At 46.9% G+C, this 16,126-nt stretch overlaps 1 long non-coding RNA gene across 3 annotated transcripts in view; it reads left to right on the top strand.

The window, feature by feature from the left end:
• Positions 1-6,523: 6,523 nt before the first annotated feature.
• Positions 6,524-16,126, top strand: part of LOC138761964 (uncharacterized) — a 108,690-nt gene continuing 99,087 nt past the window's right edge. For all 3 annotated transcript variants that reach the window (XR_011356660.1, XR_011356659.1, XR_011356658.1), the window contains exon 1: positions 6,524-6,758. This is a non-coding gene — a long non-coding RNA (uncharacterized lncRNA). The remainder of the gene's footprint in view (positions 6,759-16,126) is intronic.

Below are 16,126 nucleotides of genomic sequence, written 5' to 3'. Positions count from 1 at the left end.
CGCCAGCCACCGATACATATAAGGTCATTAAAGCGTTCCTTATCCGCACCTTCGGCCTTGCCCGCTATGAGCGAGTGGCACGGCTGTTCCATGTGGACAGCCTGGGCGACGGCACGTGGTCTGCCCTTATGAACAATATGCTTGCATTAATGAATGGCCACAGGCCCTGATTAACGTTCAAATACATATTTCTCAAACACATGCTAGAAGACATCCGCCTACTCTTTGGAGACAACGACCTCAGCGACCCACATAGGTTAGCAGCCTGTGCGGATATCCTGTGGCCCACTAAGCAGTATGGCAGGGCTGTCCTTTGACCTATTTGCTGCATCATACCCAGCGACTCATCTCTCTCCCACTCCACCAAGGAGACCAGTGACAGCTGCAGCAGGTTGAGACTCAAACTCGGAGCGATAGTGTTTCTACCATCAGAAATGGGATTCTGTGGGGGGGGGGGGGGTGAGGCGTGATGGCGTAGCCACAAGATGTGGGAAAACACATCCCTCGGCAGAATTTTTAAAACCCCATATCAAGTTATTTTAAAAACTATTGATTATAATGTTGAAGCATTCTACAAGCAAGTATGAGAAAAACTAAAACTCAAACTGCAAAGAATACAGCCACTAAACAGTTAATTGCTACGGAGGAATCTTGGTCTACCTCACAAATGGAGCCTCTGGATTTGATTTTCCCTTCAATCCTGACCTCAACACTAGTAAGGTGCATACAACAACAGCGCCGACTTCGCGTACCATCGCGCAAGATGGAGCCAGTGTTCGATGTTGACTTACTCCCAAGCAGGAGGATCAACTGTACATGCGCGAAATGGCCCAGTCTGTGGGTTGACCCGGTCTCCCTCAGTCCAGCGACTCTGGACTGATGGGGGAGGCCATCCACACCCACAGTTGGGCCGAATTGGCCTTTATATCAACAGAGGAAGAAGAGGACATTGCTGAAATGGAAGAGGAAGAGGAACAACACCAGATGGAAGAGGAAACAGTTATATTTCATGGTTGGCCTATGGTGAGGCAGAATTCTAAGTTTAAGTCTGATCCTCACCATTCAGGTTTATCTTCAATTGCTGATTTATCTAAGCAAGTGAAAAATTTGGCTGTACAAATAAGCCAAGGATTCTCAATTATGAAGGATCAGTTTGCTGAAATGAAGGGAGAAATAGCTTCTGTTAGAAATGGAGTTCTGGAGGTCGCCACTGGTGACCACCTTGCTCCCATCTGGGATACACTGGGGCCAGCCGGCACTGATGGCTATGACGGTCGGCTGCCGAGACAGCCTCCTTTATCTATGGGACTGGCACTCAAGGTGGCATTTCCTGATAGATATAGGGGTGGAGGTCAGCGTCTTGCCCCCCTTGAACCTGCGCCGGGAAGTTGTGACCGTCCTTCACTACCACCAACAATAGCAGCGTACTCACATACGGGGTACGGATTATCCCGCTCGAGTTCAGCTCCTGCCGTTTTATCTGGATGTTGGCTTTGGCTGATGTGTCTCGGGCCCTACTAGGTGTAGACTTTCCTTCGAGCCCACGGCTTCCTGGTGAACCTGAAAGGGTGCCATCTGGTCAATTCCAGGACCTTTCAGACCTTCACACTTCAAGAAGCCAAGCCCCCGACCTTGACTCAGTAATGTTATCGGGTGAAGAGTTTGCCAGAATCATGACAGGATTCCCATCCAATATAATGCCACAGTTATCCACCATGGTCCTGAAATATGGGGTCCAGCACCACATCCTGTAGAGCTTGTTGAAAGAATCAAAGACTTGTTGATCCAAACCAAGGCTTTTATTAGCAAAAGACAGGAGCTCTTCACAGGTGGCCGACCAGTCCGGAATGATCCAACCTGGCTAGGGACACAACCCTTTAAGGCCCAGACAATAGCTGTGGCTTAGCTCTCAGCCAATCGCTGTAAGCACAGTCTAGATACAGTAACTATATACACTATGTACATTGGTGATAGATCTGTACTATCACATACACCCCTTCTTGGAGAACTGACCCTGGAAAAAAAAACAAAAACGAGGGAGAGAATGAAAGGAAGGGGTAGGTCAAGGACTGTAGTGATCAGGGGGTCTGAGCATCCGGCGTGACCGCCGTGATGCCAGGATTGGGGTCGCTGGAGTGGTGTCGCCAGCGGGCTCGTCGGGTGCGACTGCTCCGTCGCTCAATTCCCCAGTCGTGTTGTCGGCAGGGTGGCCCGGGTCGTTGGGGTGCTGTTGGTCCTTCTGTTGCGGCACGGGGCCTGGGGAATAAAGAGTTGGGGAAGGTTGGGTTGGGGGGTTTGCTGGGTCTACTGCGTCCTGAGCTAGGTCCCGCACCGAAACAGTGTCCTCCCGCCCGTCTGGGAACTCAACGTATACGTAATGTGGGTTCGCGTAGAGTAGAGTCACTCGGTCGACCATGGAGTGCCGGACGTGGTGCCGCAAAAGGACGGGACCAGGGACGGTGAGCCATGCCGGTACAGTGGTACCTGATTCGGATTTCCTCGGGAAAAGGAACATCCTTTCGTGGGGGGTGGCATTTGTTGCAGTACATAGGAGGGAGCGGATGGAGTGTAAGGCACTAGTGAGAACCTCCTGCCAGTGAGAGGTGGGGAGACCTTTAGACCGGAGAGCCAGTGTAACCGCTCTCCATATGGTGGCATTCTCCCTCTCGACCTGGCCGTTACCACATGGGTTATAGCTCATGGTCCTGCTTGAAGCGATACCACACTCCAGAAGGTACTGTTGCAGCTCTGCGCTCATGAATGAGGACCCCCTATCACTGTGGATGGAATTGGGGTACCCAAAGATGGCGAAAATACTGTGAAGGGCCTGTATCACTGAGGTGGCAGTGGTGTCTGGGCAGGGCACAGCAAACGGGAAGCGGGAGTACTCGTCGATGGCTGTAAGGATGTAGATATTACGGTTGGTCGATGGTAGGGGCCCCTTAAAGTCTACGCTAAGACCCTCGAAGGGGCGGGTGGCCTTGATAACGTGGGAGTTATTCGGATGGAGGAAGTGGGGCTTGTATTCAGTGCACACCGAACAGGCTCGGGTAATGGAGCGGATCTCCTCGACTGTATAGGGTAGGTTGCACGCCTTCACAAAGTGGGCAAACCTAGTGACCCCTGGATGACAGAGTGCCTCATGGAGTTTCTGTAGTCTGTCCATCTGTGTGCTGGTACACGTCCCCCTGGAGAGCGCGTCAGGCGGGTCGTTGAGCTTACCAGGCCGGTACAGGATGTCATAGTTAAAGGTGGAGAGTTCGATTCTCCATCTGGCGATTTTGTCGTTTTTTATCTTACCACGCTGGGTGTTGCTGAACATGAAGGAGACCGCACGTTGATCAGTCAACAGTGTAAAGCGCCTCCCAGCGAGGTAATGTCTCCAACGACGCATCGCTTCAACTATGGCCTGGGCCTCCTTCTCGATCGAGGAGTGTCTACTTTCTGGAACCTGGAGGGTTCTGGAGAAGAAGGCTACAGGCCAACCGACCTGGTTCAAGGGTGCTGCCAGGGCGAAGTCGGATGCGGTTTGGATCAACAAGTCTTTGATTCTTTCAACGAGCTCTACAATTTTATTAGCAAAAGACAGGAGCTCTTCACAGGTGGCCGACCAGTCCGGAATGATCCGACCTGGCTAGTGACACAACCCTTTAAGGCCCAGACAATAGGTGTGGCTTAGCTCTCAGCCAATCGCTGTAAGCACAGTCTAGATACAGTAACTATATACACTATGTACATTGGTGATAGATCTGTACTATCACACATCCCCACAGAGGGACCTCTGCTACATGCCTGGGCATGCAGGTTTCATCCCAACAAGCTGTGGCTCACTAGGAAGAATTTAGGATAATGGAGGAGATGGGAATCGTTAGGTGCTCAGAGAGCCCATGGGCCTCTCCTCTAAACATGGTGCCAAAGTCTTCTGGGGGATGGAGACCTTGTGTGGACTACTGCTAGCTCAACAATGCCACAACAACTAACCAGAATCAGGTTCTCCACATCCAGATTTTCTTGGCCAATCTTCACTGAGTGAGGATCTTCTCAAATATCAACCTGGTCTGGGGTACCACCAGATCCCCATGCATCCCAGAAATGTCCCCCAGACAGCCTTCATCACTTCATTTGGCCAATTCCCTTTTCGAGTTTGTCCTTATGCCATTTGGCCTCAAAAACACAGCGCAGACTTTCCAGAGACTCATGGACTCAGTGGGGTGGAGCTGGATTTCATTTTTATCTACCTAAATGACATCCTCATCACTAGATGTTAGTGACAGGAGCACCTAACACACTTGCAACTGCTCTGCCAGGGATTGAGTGTCAACGGCCTAGCCATCAACCCAGCGAAATGTCAGTTCAGCCTGTGGCCCCTCTTCCATCAAAGGGTGAGGCCATTCAGAAGTTTTCCAAGCCAACTAGGGTAAAAGGTTTGCAGGAGTTCATTGGGAAGGTCAACTTCTACCACTGGTCCCTGCTGTCAGCTGCCATGATCATGTGATCTCTTTTCAAGATGCTGTCCGGTCGGACCAAAGAACTCAGCTGGGATGCAGAGTCTATGGCAGCTTATGAAAGGCCAAAGATATTCTGGCCATGCCACCCTTCTATTGCATCTGCACATTGACATGCCTAATGCCCTCACAGTCGATTCATCCAACATGGCCATCGGCGGTGTCCTGGAGCAGCTGATTGATGGACATTGGAGACCACTTGCTTTCTTCAGCAGATACCTACGGCCCCTGGAGCAGAAGTATGGTGTGTTCACCAGAGTTGCTATCCCTCTACCTCACCATATGCCATTTCTGTTATTTCCTCGAAGGACGAGATTTCACGGTCTTCATCGATCACAAGCCTCTCGCTTTTGCCTTCACTAAGGTGTCGGACCCAAGGCAGCAAGTGTCACTTCTCTTGTATGTCAGAATGCATGATGGCTATCAAGCACATTTCTGGCAAGAACAACCTCGTGACTGATGCTCTGCTCCATACGTCCATCTTGTCTGTGCACTTCCTGCCCCCCAGAATTGACTATATATTGCTCGCAGTGGCCCAGCAGCAGGATGATGAGATACCAGCCTACTGCACTTCAGTGTCAGGACTACAGCTGGAAGATGTGCATTTCGGGACATCTGAAGCCACACTTCTCTGTGACCTATCAACCTGCTGACATAGGCCCATTTTTCCTGCCATGTGGAGGTATCGCATCTTCAACATGCTACATGGGTTCTCCCACCCATCCATCTGGGCAACAACTCCACTGGCTGCAGACAGATTCATGTGGCATTGCCTGCGTAAACAGTCAGCCACTTAGCCAGAACTTGCTGGCTGCTGGCTGTTTCCAGAGGTCCCACGTACCTGTTCACAATGGTGGACAGGTTCACTAGATGGTCAGGAGCTGTCCCGCTTAAATGCTGATGGTCTGTCCGGACAGCAGCTTGAAAAGAGAATGCATGATCATGGCAGCTGACAGCAGGAACCAATGGTAGAAGTTGACCATCCCAATGAACTCCTGTAAACCTTTGACCCTAGTTGACTTGGGGAACTTCCGAATGGCCTCACCCTTTGAAGGAAGAGGGACCACCCCGTGTCAATCGATGACCATAAGGCTGAACTGACATTTCGCTGGGTTAATGGCTAGGCTGTTGACACTCGGTCGCTGGCAGAGCAGTTGCAAGTGTATTAGGTGCTCTTGTCACAAATGACATCCAGCGCCAGGGCCCTTATCACTAACTGGATAGCCTACCTTCCAATATCACGTCGGACAGGGGGCACAGTTCACGTCCAGCCTATGGGCAGCACTGGTGCAGCTCCTAGGGACCTAGTTACCTAATACCCACAGTCTAACAGCCTGGTGGAAAGTTTCCTTCAGCATTTGTAGACAGCTTTTATGGCAGAACTCTGAGGCTCACACAGAACAGAAGGAGGATTTTGCCATGTCCTCCACTGAACTTGTCTATGGGGCCCTGCTGGCAGTCCCAGGAGAGTTTATGCCAGGAGCTTGTGGGCAGGAGGAAACACCTACAGTGCTGCTAATGCGACCGCAAGAAGTTGGGCACCTCGGGCCCGTACCATCCTCATGCCATGGTCCAGTTCCATCCTACATCATGAAAGATCTCAAAGACTGCGAATATGTCTTCATAAGGCGAGCCACACATCGGATGCCCCTTCAGCGCCCATACAAGGGTCCATACACAATGGGGCTATGTGCTTTTTGGACATTGGGGGCAAGCAAGAAACATTCATGGTCAACCACCTCAAACCAGCACATCTTGTTCTTGACAAACCATTAACTGTTCCAGCCCCCCACAAACGTACAAGCTGTTTATGAACTATGGACTCAGCACCTCCAAACACTGGTTCTAGTATGGAGGGAGGGGGGGGGGGGGGGGTGGAGTCATGTAGCAAGCTGCACTGATCCACAAGCAAACCGGGTCACAGAGGTGGAGGCTTGCACTGGGCTGACATCACAATGGTCTCAGTGGGAGGGGCCAATAAGGATCATGGGAGTGGTGCTGATAAGCTCTCAGAGAGTTCCAACAAAGTCAGTTGGTTGGTTCAACTCACTCACAGCTTCTGTTTGTTCACTGTACGGCACACTGACCACCGCACCTCGTTTTTGTTATTTCCTATATATTTTTAAGAGTGTTTAAGTGTATACTGAAAGGACTAGTGACATCCACTGCTGTATTTATTACTTGGAAAACAAGTTACAATTCAGCACTCTACTTAATCACTTCAGAATCTGTGAAGATAATTTTCCAAAACAGGTAAGACAAAATGAATGAGTAGTTATAAGAAAATAGGTTAGAGTGGTGACCAAAATTTTGCCTCTGAGCTTTAATCTGGCTATAAATGGACAGTCATATTCTCTTTGCTTGTGGAACCTTACTATGTACAATTTATCTATTGTACTTCTCAATAATATAATGTTAAAAAGGGATTGCACTTCTGAAGTAGTCCATTAGTAGTTAAGTGCTTGTTTCAAACTGAAGTCATAAAAAGTGCATTATGAACATTTTTTTCTTCTATCTCGGACTAACCATAAAGGAAACTGTCAAAAAGAATATAAAACAAATCATAAAAAAATCAAAGTTTTTATGAAGGCCAAAGGTGGTTTAAAAAAAAAAAGAGAGAAAATATGTGCAGTGAGACCGCAAAATAAAATAGGTCCTCAAAATGCAACTTGGTGATTCAAATACGTCTCATCCAATGGCACCACCATGGCTAACAACTACTGATGAAAAATAATCCTATCAGCTTTGGCTTAAGTGGATACAGCCAGATTATTCAGACTTCCAATGGCTGTTGTGACCTGGCCTGACCCTCACAGGTAGTCACTAGCCTAACCCAACCACCTGAAATACATTGATAGGATTTATGTAAACTGATAAAATAAAATTGACAAAGTTGCTCATTTCCTTCAATGTGATTTAAACTGATAAACAGTCAAAATCACTATGCAAAGGCTAATTTTATAAGAAGAATTAAGGTATAACATGTGATTTTTTTTTTTGATTTTTTTGGTTTCAATCTCATGAATAATAAATACCTGTACTTTTAAATGAATAGACTTGTCCATAGGTGAAAATAAAAACAGAAATATATAAAAAATGCAACTGGCTAGAAATTATGGTTTATTCTGTCCACTGTTCTGAATGTTTGTAACAACAATGCTCCAATGGCCATTTTGGTCTTTAACTCCTTCATGTAAACTTCAGTGGTGCCTGAGGCCATGAGCATTGCATTCTCAAACCTTGCAAATGTGCAGTGTCTGGATTCAGGATGACCAATTGTCAGGCTAAAATTAGGTCTGTTCTGTGGTGAGGATGAGGAGAGGCCAAAGGAATCAGGTGGTTTTGGATGCTGAAGTGAGTCTGAATACAATAATTCAAGTTCCAGTTTATTATCATTTGGCTATACAGTTACAAATGGACAAAATGTATATGTAGTCTGATGATAACAAACTGGAACTTGAATTATTGAGTCTCCTGCTGTCAACATCTGTGTAGGTCTATATCATCTGTTATATAGTCAGGAATAATGTGAACTATTTTGTAGCTGCGTAGGAATACAGCTTTCTGACTGTAGTAGCTGTAGTGCACCACTGTGGTGCATATGTATATGTATAAGAGTGTGTTAACAGTTTCCTGAGATGCTGGAAGGCATCAGTAAGTAAAGTCTCTCTTGTTATTTGAATCTTGCATCTCTAAGTTATTTAAGAAGTTTCCCAAGTAACCTAGAGCCATAGCGTGGTGGCAGCAGTATAAGAGAACAAGTATAAAGCCATATAATTGATTATAAGTCAATGAAATATGAAGGGGAAGATGAGAAAAAACATTACTGGAAAAGAAATGGCTGTACCAACAGTGATGGACTGGGAGACTGAAGACATTGTTGAATCATATAACCATATAACCATACAACGATTACAGTATGGAAACAGGCCATTTCGGCCCCTCTAGTCCATACTGATCTAAGTGATCTCCTCCCATCCTACCTGCACTTTGCCCATAACCCTCCAATCCCTTCCCATCCATTTACCTATCTAACTATTCCTTGAATGACAAAATTGACTTTGCTGTGACCACCCGCCTCATGTTACTTCTAAACTTATGCCCTCTAACTCTTAACTCAAGGCCTCTTCTTTGAATCTCACTTACCCTCACATCTACTCTATTTATCCCCCTCATAATTTTAAATACCTCCATCAAATCCACCCTCAACCTTCTACACTCCAATGAATAAAGAACTAATCTACTCAGTCTTTCTTATTATATTCTGAAATCCAGGCAACATTTTAGTAAATCTTATCTGCAACCTCTCTACCTTTTTGATATCCTTCCTATAATTTGGTGGCCAGAACTGCACAGTATTCTAAATTTGGCCTCACCAATGCCTTGAATAGCCTCAACATCACTTCCCAACTCCTATATTCTATGCTTTGATTTATAAAGGCCAGCATACCAAAAGCTTTCTTCACCACTCTATATACATGAGATTCCACCTTCAAAGAATGATGAACTGTTATTCCTAGATCTTTCTGTTCTTTTGCATTCTTCCATGCCCTCCTGTTTACTGCATATGTCCTGCTTTTGATTATTCTTTCCAAAATGCATTTCACACTTTTCAGTATTAAACTCCATCTGCCATTTTTCAGCCCATTCTTATAAGCCGTCCAAATCCATCTGCAATCTCTGAAAACCTTCTTCACTATCCATAATCTGCATTTACTAATCCAGTTTACCACTCCATCATCCAAATTGGTAATGTAAATGACAAATAACAAAGGGCCCAGTACCGATCCCTGAGGCACACACTTGTTTCTGGCCTTCATCCTGACAATAACATCCACCATGACTCCCTGCATTTTAACTACTGTTAAACCCATTTGACTATCTCAAAATTAATACCAAGCACCTGAACCTTCCTTACCAACCTTCCACGTGGAAACTTATCAAAGGCCTTACTGAAATCCATTTAGACAACATCTACTGCTTTACCTTCATCAACATTCCTCGTCACCTCCTCAAAAAATTCAACAATATTTGTCAAACATGACCTTTCACGCACAAACCCATGTTGAGTATTCCTGATCAGACCCTGTCTCTTCAGATACTTATATATATTATTTCCAAGAATACTTTCCATTAGCTTACCGACCACCCACGTCAAACTTACAGGACTATAATTGCTAGGTTTACTTCTCGAACCCTTTTAAAACAAAAGAACCACATGTGCAATATGCCAATCCTCCAGCATTATGCCCCTCTCTAGTGACTTGAAAAATCACTGTCAGAGCCTCCTTTATTTCTTTCTTGACTTCCCTCAAGGTCCTGGGGAAAATCCCATCGGGACCTGGAGACTTAGCCACCTTTATATGCTTCTAAAGCTCCAAACCCCCCTCTTTCCTGATCCCTAAACTTTCCATAATTACTCCTTTTGCTTCCCTTATCCTGCACAATTCAATATCTTTCTTTCTAGTGAATACCAAAGAAAATAACATTCAAACCCCCCCCCCCCATCTCATTTGGCTCCGCACACAGTTGTCCACTCTGATTCTCTTGGGACCAATTTTATCCTTCACTCTCCATTTCCTATTTACATATTTGTAAAAGCCTTTCAGATTTATTTTCACCCTGTTTGCTATAGCCACTAGGCACCACTCTATCTCTTTTAGTTTTCCTAATTTATTTCTTAAGCTTCTTTTTACAATCCATATATTTTCCAAGCATCTCATTTACACCTTGTTTCTTATATTTAATGTAGGCCTCCCTTTTAATTCGAACCAAATTTCTAATCTCCCTGGAAAACCATGACTCTTGAACTTTTGCTTCTGCCTTTCATCCTAACAGGAACACAAAGATTCTGTACCCTCAAAATCTCACCTTTAAAAGACCTCCAATTCTCCTCTACCTCCTTCCCATCCCAAACTACTCCTCGCAAATCTTTTCTCCTCTCTCTCCTCTTTTCCCCACTCAAAAACCTCAATCTTTGGACCAGACCTATCCCTTTCCATAATTGTATTGAAACTAATGGTACTATTATCACTGGATCCGAAGTTCTCCCCAACACATTCCTCTGTCACCTGCTCTATCTCATTCTTGAAAAATAGATCCAACACTGCTCCTTCTCTAGTCGGTACCTCAACAAATTGCTGCAAAAAACTATCCTGGACACATTTTACAAATTCTAATCCATCCAGCCCTTTCACAGAATGTGTTTTCCATTCTATATTAAAAAGTTTCAGCAGAAGTGCAATTTAGAATTCAAAAGCTGTTTTAAAAATGCAACAGCAAAGGAGAAGGTCAGTTATATTCTTTCCTGAACAGAGGAGTGAGGCTTTTACTTATTTAATAGCTGAGATGTTACAGAGGTGGAGAAAATGATCCAAAGCAATCATTTACAAAGTTTGTTTCTCACCTTGAACCAGGTCAAATCATAGAATTAAACATTATGAATGTCAAGGCTTAATGCAAGAGACTGATGAAACTGTTGATAAATTCCTCTGTAGACTGAAAATTGTTGTTGCCAAATGTAGATTTAAGGATATAGAGCAGTGGTTCTCAACCTTTTTCTTTCCTCTCATATACCACTTTAAGCTTTCCCTATGCCATTCTGGTGAGCTGAGTTAGCAGCAAGCAAGTCCAAAACTCAAAAGACTGTACAATAGGCTTTATTCCAGTAAAAATCTGAGCACCAGTTCAAGCCTTGGTGGCTCCCCGTATGACTGGCTCAGGAGTGGTCGGCTCAGGTTTATATTCAGGTCGGCTGATTGAAAGCCGACCAGGTGGAGTCAGCCCCTTAGGTGGTCTTCCTGCAGGTACAGAGATCGCCCCCTGCAGTATGTTGGTGGTCGTATCATCACATTCATCCCCTTCTTAAAATTGTCCTGGTGAAAGGGAGTGTAAACGGTGGCGGGTGGTATTTTGCTGGTTCCAGATCCCTGGTCGAGACAGTGTCCTCACAGCCACTGGGGTACCTGATGTAGGTGTAGTTCTGGTTGGCATGGAGGAGGAGTACCAGCTCGACCAGCAGGTCAGACTTATAAGTCCGCATGTGTTTGCAGAGCAGCACTGGTCCCGGAGATGTGAGCCAAGCTGGAGGGAGACCCCAGTTGTCAATTTCCTGGGGAATGAGAAAAGGTGCTCGTGAGGGGTCTGATTGGTAGCTGTGCACAAGAGTGATCTAATGACATGGAGAGCCTCGGGGAGGTCCTTTCGCTAGTAGTCAATGGATCAGCCTTTGAACCTTTGGGTCAGGACCAATGACACTACATTCCACCTGCCTGTTGCTCCACAGGTTGCAGCTAGTCATGTGACCAGCCGCAATGCCTCGTGCTACCAGGTACTGGTGCAGCTCTTCACTCATGAAGTCGGAACCCCGGTCACTGTGGACGAATACTGGCTATTCGAACATGGTGAAGATCTGCAATGGAGCCCTGATAATGGTGGCTGTGAAGGTGTCAGGGCAAGGGATGGCAGTGAAAATGGGAGTATTCATCTACGACCGCGAGGAAGTAGACATTCTTGTTCGTGGAAGGCAGGGGGGCCTTTAAGTAGATGCTAAGCCATTCGAAGGGCCAAGTGGCCTTGACAACATGAGCCTCTGGTGGGCAGAAGAAGCATGGTTTGCACTCTGCACAAATCCTGAATAACTCGGTCATGGTTCTGACTTCTTGGACGGTGAAGGGGAGGTTCCGGGACTTGATGAAATGGTACAGGCACATAATACCCGGGTGATACAGGGTGTCATGCAGTGCCTGCCATTGGTCAGACTGCATAGTGGTGCATGTCTGGGATAGGGTGTCAGGGGAGTTGATGAACTTCCCCGATCTGTACTGGATGTCATAGCTGAACGTGGTCAGCTCGACTCTCCAGCACAAGATGTTATTGTTCTTGATCTTGCCCTTATGGGTGGCGCTGAACATGAAAGCCACTGCTTGCTGGTCAGTGAGGAGGGTGAACCTCCTGCCTGCCAGGTAGTGGTGCCAGTGGCAGACCACTTCCACAATCACCTGGGCCTCCTTTTCAATGCCAGAGCGCACATACTTGGAACCATGGAGGGTCCTGGAGAAGAAGCCACAGGTCACCCCACTTGGTTAAGTGTGGCCACAAGGGCAACATCAGAGGCATCGCACTCCAACTGAAATGGGGTGTCTTCATCCACAGTTTGCGCCTTGGGGGGGAGAGGAAAGGTGGTGGCATCCAATTTGGTGTACCGGTTTATGGTCTGGTTATAATTGATGACCATCCTCGGTTTGCTACCCCTTTTTATCACTAGAAAATGGACTCGCCAGGGACTGGTGCCGATGATACCTTCAGCCAAAAGCCACCTCACTTCTGCCTTAATAAAGGCCCTGTTGGCCGTATAATAGTGCCTGCTCTTGGCAGCTATGGGCTTGCAATCTGACATAAGGTAGTTGAAGAGGGTGGGAGGGGTTACCCATTGTGTGGAGAGGCTGCAGGTGGATTGGGGGCAGTTGTTGGGCTGTGTGCTGTAGAGTGTCAGTGGGGGGGGGAGGGTCCTGCTGAAGGTGGGGTAAGGTTTTGGAGGTGGCACTGGAACTCCAGCCCTAATAGGACTGGGGCACAGAGCTGGGGCATAACCAGGAGCCTGAACCCTTGGTATGATCCCCACTGTCAATTCCATTGAGCAGCACCCGAGAGCTGTGGTGGATGATCCTGGGCTGCGAAAGCAATGGAAAAGTTAATGGGATAGATTTTGAGCTTTAGTGTCCGGGACACATTAGGGTGCATGAAGCATTTTATTGAACAGGCATTTTGTTATCTTCCCATTGACAGTGAAGACCGTAATTAAGTGTCTGAGTCCATGGGGAATGTCCCTTTTTAAAGTGGTGGATGCTAGGAACATCTCGGGTCTGAGTCATTGCTCCCCGATGGATGAGGTGAGTAGCAGCCAGCAGCTTCCTTCCAGGGTGGGTTGCGTCTGGTGGGAGATCAGGTATGTGCCTATGTCGACCATGTCATCCTGTTGATGTGTAGTTGGGGTCCGGCTGGCCCAAGATGGTGGTGCCTGGTGGGCGCACATGGCATTGATGTAGTTGGGTCACCCTACCGGCAGTGAAGCAGGTGGTGACATCATCCGAGCGAGCAGAATTGGCATCTTTGGTGCAGGCGGAAGTCGTATGGAGGAAGATGGCAGCACCTGGGCCAAGCACATTGCAGTCATGCTGGCGGTGACTGGGCCGGATGTGACGTCAGCGGTGCAGGCAGAAGTGGCAGGGTGAGTAATAGCGTTGCCCGGTTCTCGCGTGTGGTGGCATTTGGGAGGGCTTCCAGCTGGTTGCAGAGGGCTGCAGTGCTCCCAACAAGCCTGGAAAGGCATACCTTAGCGAAGTGTCCTTTCTTCCCGCATCGAGAGCAATGCGAGTTCCTTGCTGGGCAGCCTTTGCGGGATCACCTTTCTGACCCACACTGGGACCCTAAGTACCTACAGGGATTAGCTGCACCAGTGACTCTGATTGTCTCCTCCACATAGGCCCCTTCAGTGATGACAGTCCTTTGCATCTGCCAGGCCAGGGGTTGGGGGAGTCGGGCATCAAAGACCTCTGTATGATGAGCTGCAGCCTCCAGGGAGCGGACTGCCTCCATTGTCCTGGTAAGTGAGACAATGTTTTCCACCATCAACTTCTGTTGGGTGCTCCTCGAGTGCAGCCCTCACACACAGGTGTCCTGGATCAGTCCCTCCATTTCCCCTTCGGTCACCACGGTCTCGGCCAGGCATGGGCAGGCTAGCTCACACAGGTCCCCCAGATCGGCATCTGTATTTTCACCTGGCTGCTGGGACCTGATGCTGAGTAGGTACCGGGCGTAGACCATGTTTGTCAGGGACTTGTACATACTCTCCAGGATGGCCATCGCAGGTTCATAATTCATGCAGTCCTTGATGTTCTGGAAAGTTCATGGGCGCAGCTTGGTGCACAGCACCATGAGCCATTTCTGGTTAGTATTGATCATCTTGGCCTGTGTTAGGATGATCACCTCAATTGCATGCTTCCAAATCTCGAAGCGTGCCTGGGCATCTGGATGTTGGGGGTCAATCTCCAGGCTCCCAACCATCAGAAACTTCTCCATGGACTCTCTTTAAAATTTTACTGGAATAAATTGTGGTGAGCTGAGGTAGCAGCAAGCAAGTACAAACTCAAAAGACTGTACAACAGACTTTATTCCAGTATAAATCGGAACACCAGTTCAAGCCTTGGTGGCTCCCCATGTGACTGGCTCAGGAGGGGTCGGCTCAAGTTTATATTCAAGTCGGCTGATTGACAGCTGGTCAGGTGGAGACAGCCACTTAAGTGGTCTTCCTGCAAGTACAGAGATCGCCCCCTTCAGTAGATTGGTGGTCCACAGCCAAAAGTGCTCTATGATTGCTGAAGGTGGTATGTGAGTGGGAAGGGAAGGTTGAGAACCATTTCTCTAGACCCAATTGTTACTGAAATATTTTGCTTGAGAAAAATTGTCATTGGCCCATTTCCTTTGGAGTTATGAAACATGCACACAGCGAGTCAATTAGGTACGATTGAAACAGTGGTTTTCAAACTTCTTCTTTCCACACACATACCAATGTAAGCAATCCTTTACTAATCACAAAGCACTCTTTGCATAAAGATTACTTAAAGTGGTATGTGAGTGGAACGAAAAAAGGTTGAGAACCACTGATATAGAGGAAAGATTAGTTGATCAACTAATATGGGGGAGTGCCCATCCCGTAGTGCATAAGTCTCTTATAGGGAAGGATAGTTTCAAGCTGGCCGAAGCTATAGACGCAGCCAGAGCCTTTGAAGCCATGAGGATGCAAACAGAATCCATATTTATGCAGACCCACCCACAGGAAAGAGAAGGAAGGGTTGATGCTATAAAGAACACAATCAGAAAAGTACAAACCCCCAAGACCTGCAGGAAGGGTGGCAGACAACACCCCTTCGATGACTGAAACAAACCCTGCATATGGTCCTGAATGTAGAGCCTGTAGTAAAGGAAACGACTGGGTGAAGATATGTAAGTCTGGTATGAAGAAAACAGTGATACCAGTGAAGAAAGAAGACGAGAAGAAGATTCCATATAAAAGGAAACAACATTGAGGACTCTGATACCCAGATGTCGGGTGAGATGCAAGAAGGAAGTGAGTTGCATACAAGGATCCAAATACAGAGGAAAATCCAAAACAAGCCTACCATATTTAATATAAAGGTGAAGCTGGATACTGGATCACAAAGCAAAGTCCTTCCACTCAGAGTCTACAACCAGATGCTCCCAGAAAACATAATAAAATGGTATCCAAAAGACAGTGCATTGGAAACAGCAAATGTCACATTAATGACCTAAGATGGACCTATGATCAAGCAGCTAGGGAGAGCTAAGATCAATGGCTGCCATAAGGGAAAGAACATCCTCTGTATAGTCTACATGGTAGATGCAGATGGACCAGCAATTCTAGGTCTGGAGAACTGCCAGGAGTTGCAGTTGAGCTCTGTAAATTATGAGATCCAGATGAAGGTGATATCCAAAAGCATCAACAAAAACACACAACAAAAAGAGGAAATGATTTCCACAGAAGTACCTGTCAGGCATGGCACAGAGTGGGAGAAGACTTGTTCACCGAGAATCAAGATTGG

The sequence above is a fragment of the Narcine bancroftii genome, chromosome 4 (assembly GCF_036971445.1).
Source record: "Narcine bancroftii isolate sNarBan1 chromosome 4, sNarBan1.hap1, whole genome shotgun sequence".
Taxonomy (NCBI): Eukaryota; Metazoa; Chordata; class Chondrichthyes; order Torpediniformes; family Narcinidae; genus Narcine; species Narcine bancroftii.
The sequence above is the reverse complement of the archived record's forward strand: the minus strand, read 5'-3'. Positions and strand labels throughout refer to the sequence as shown.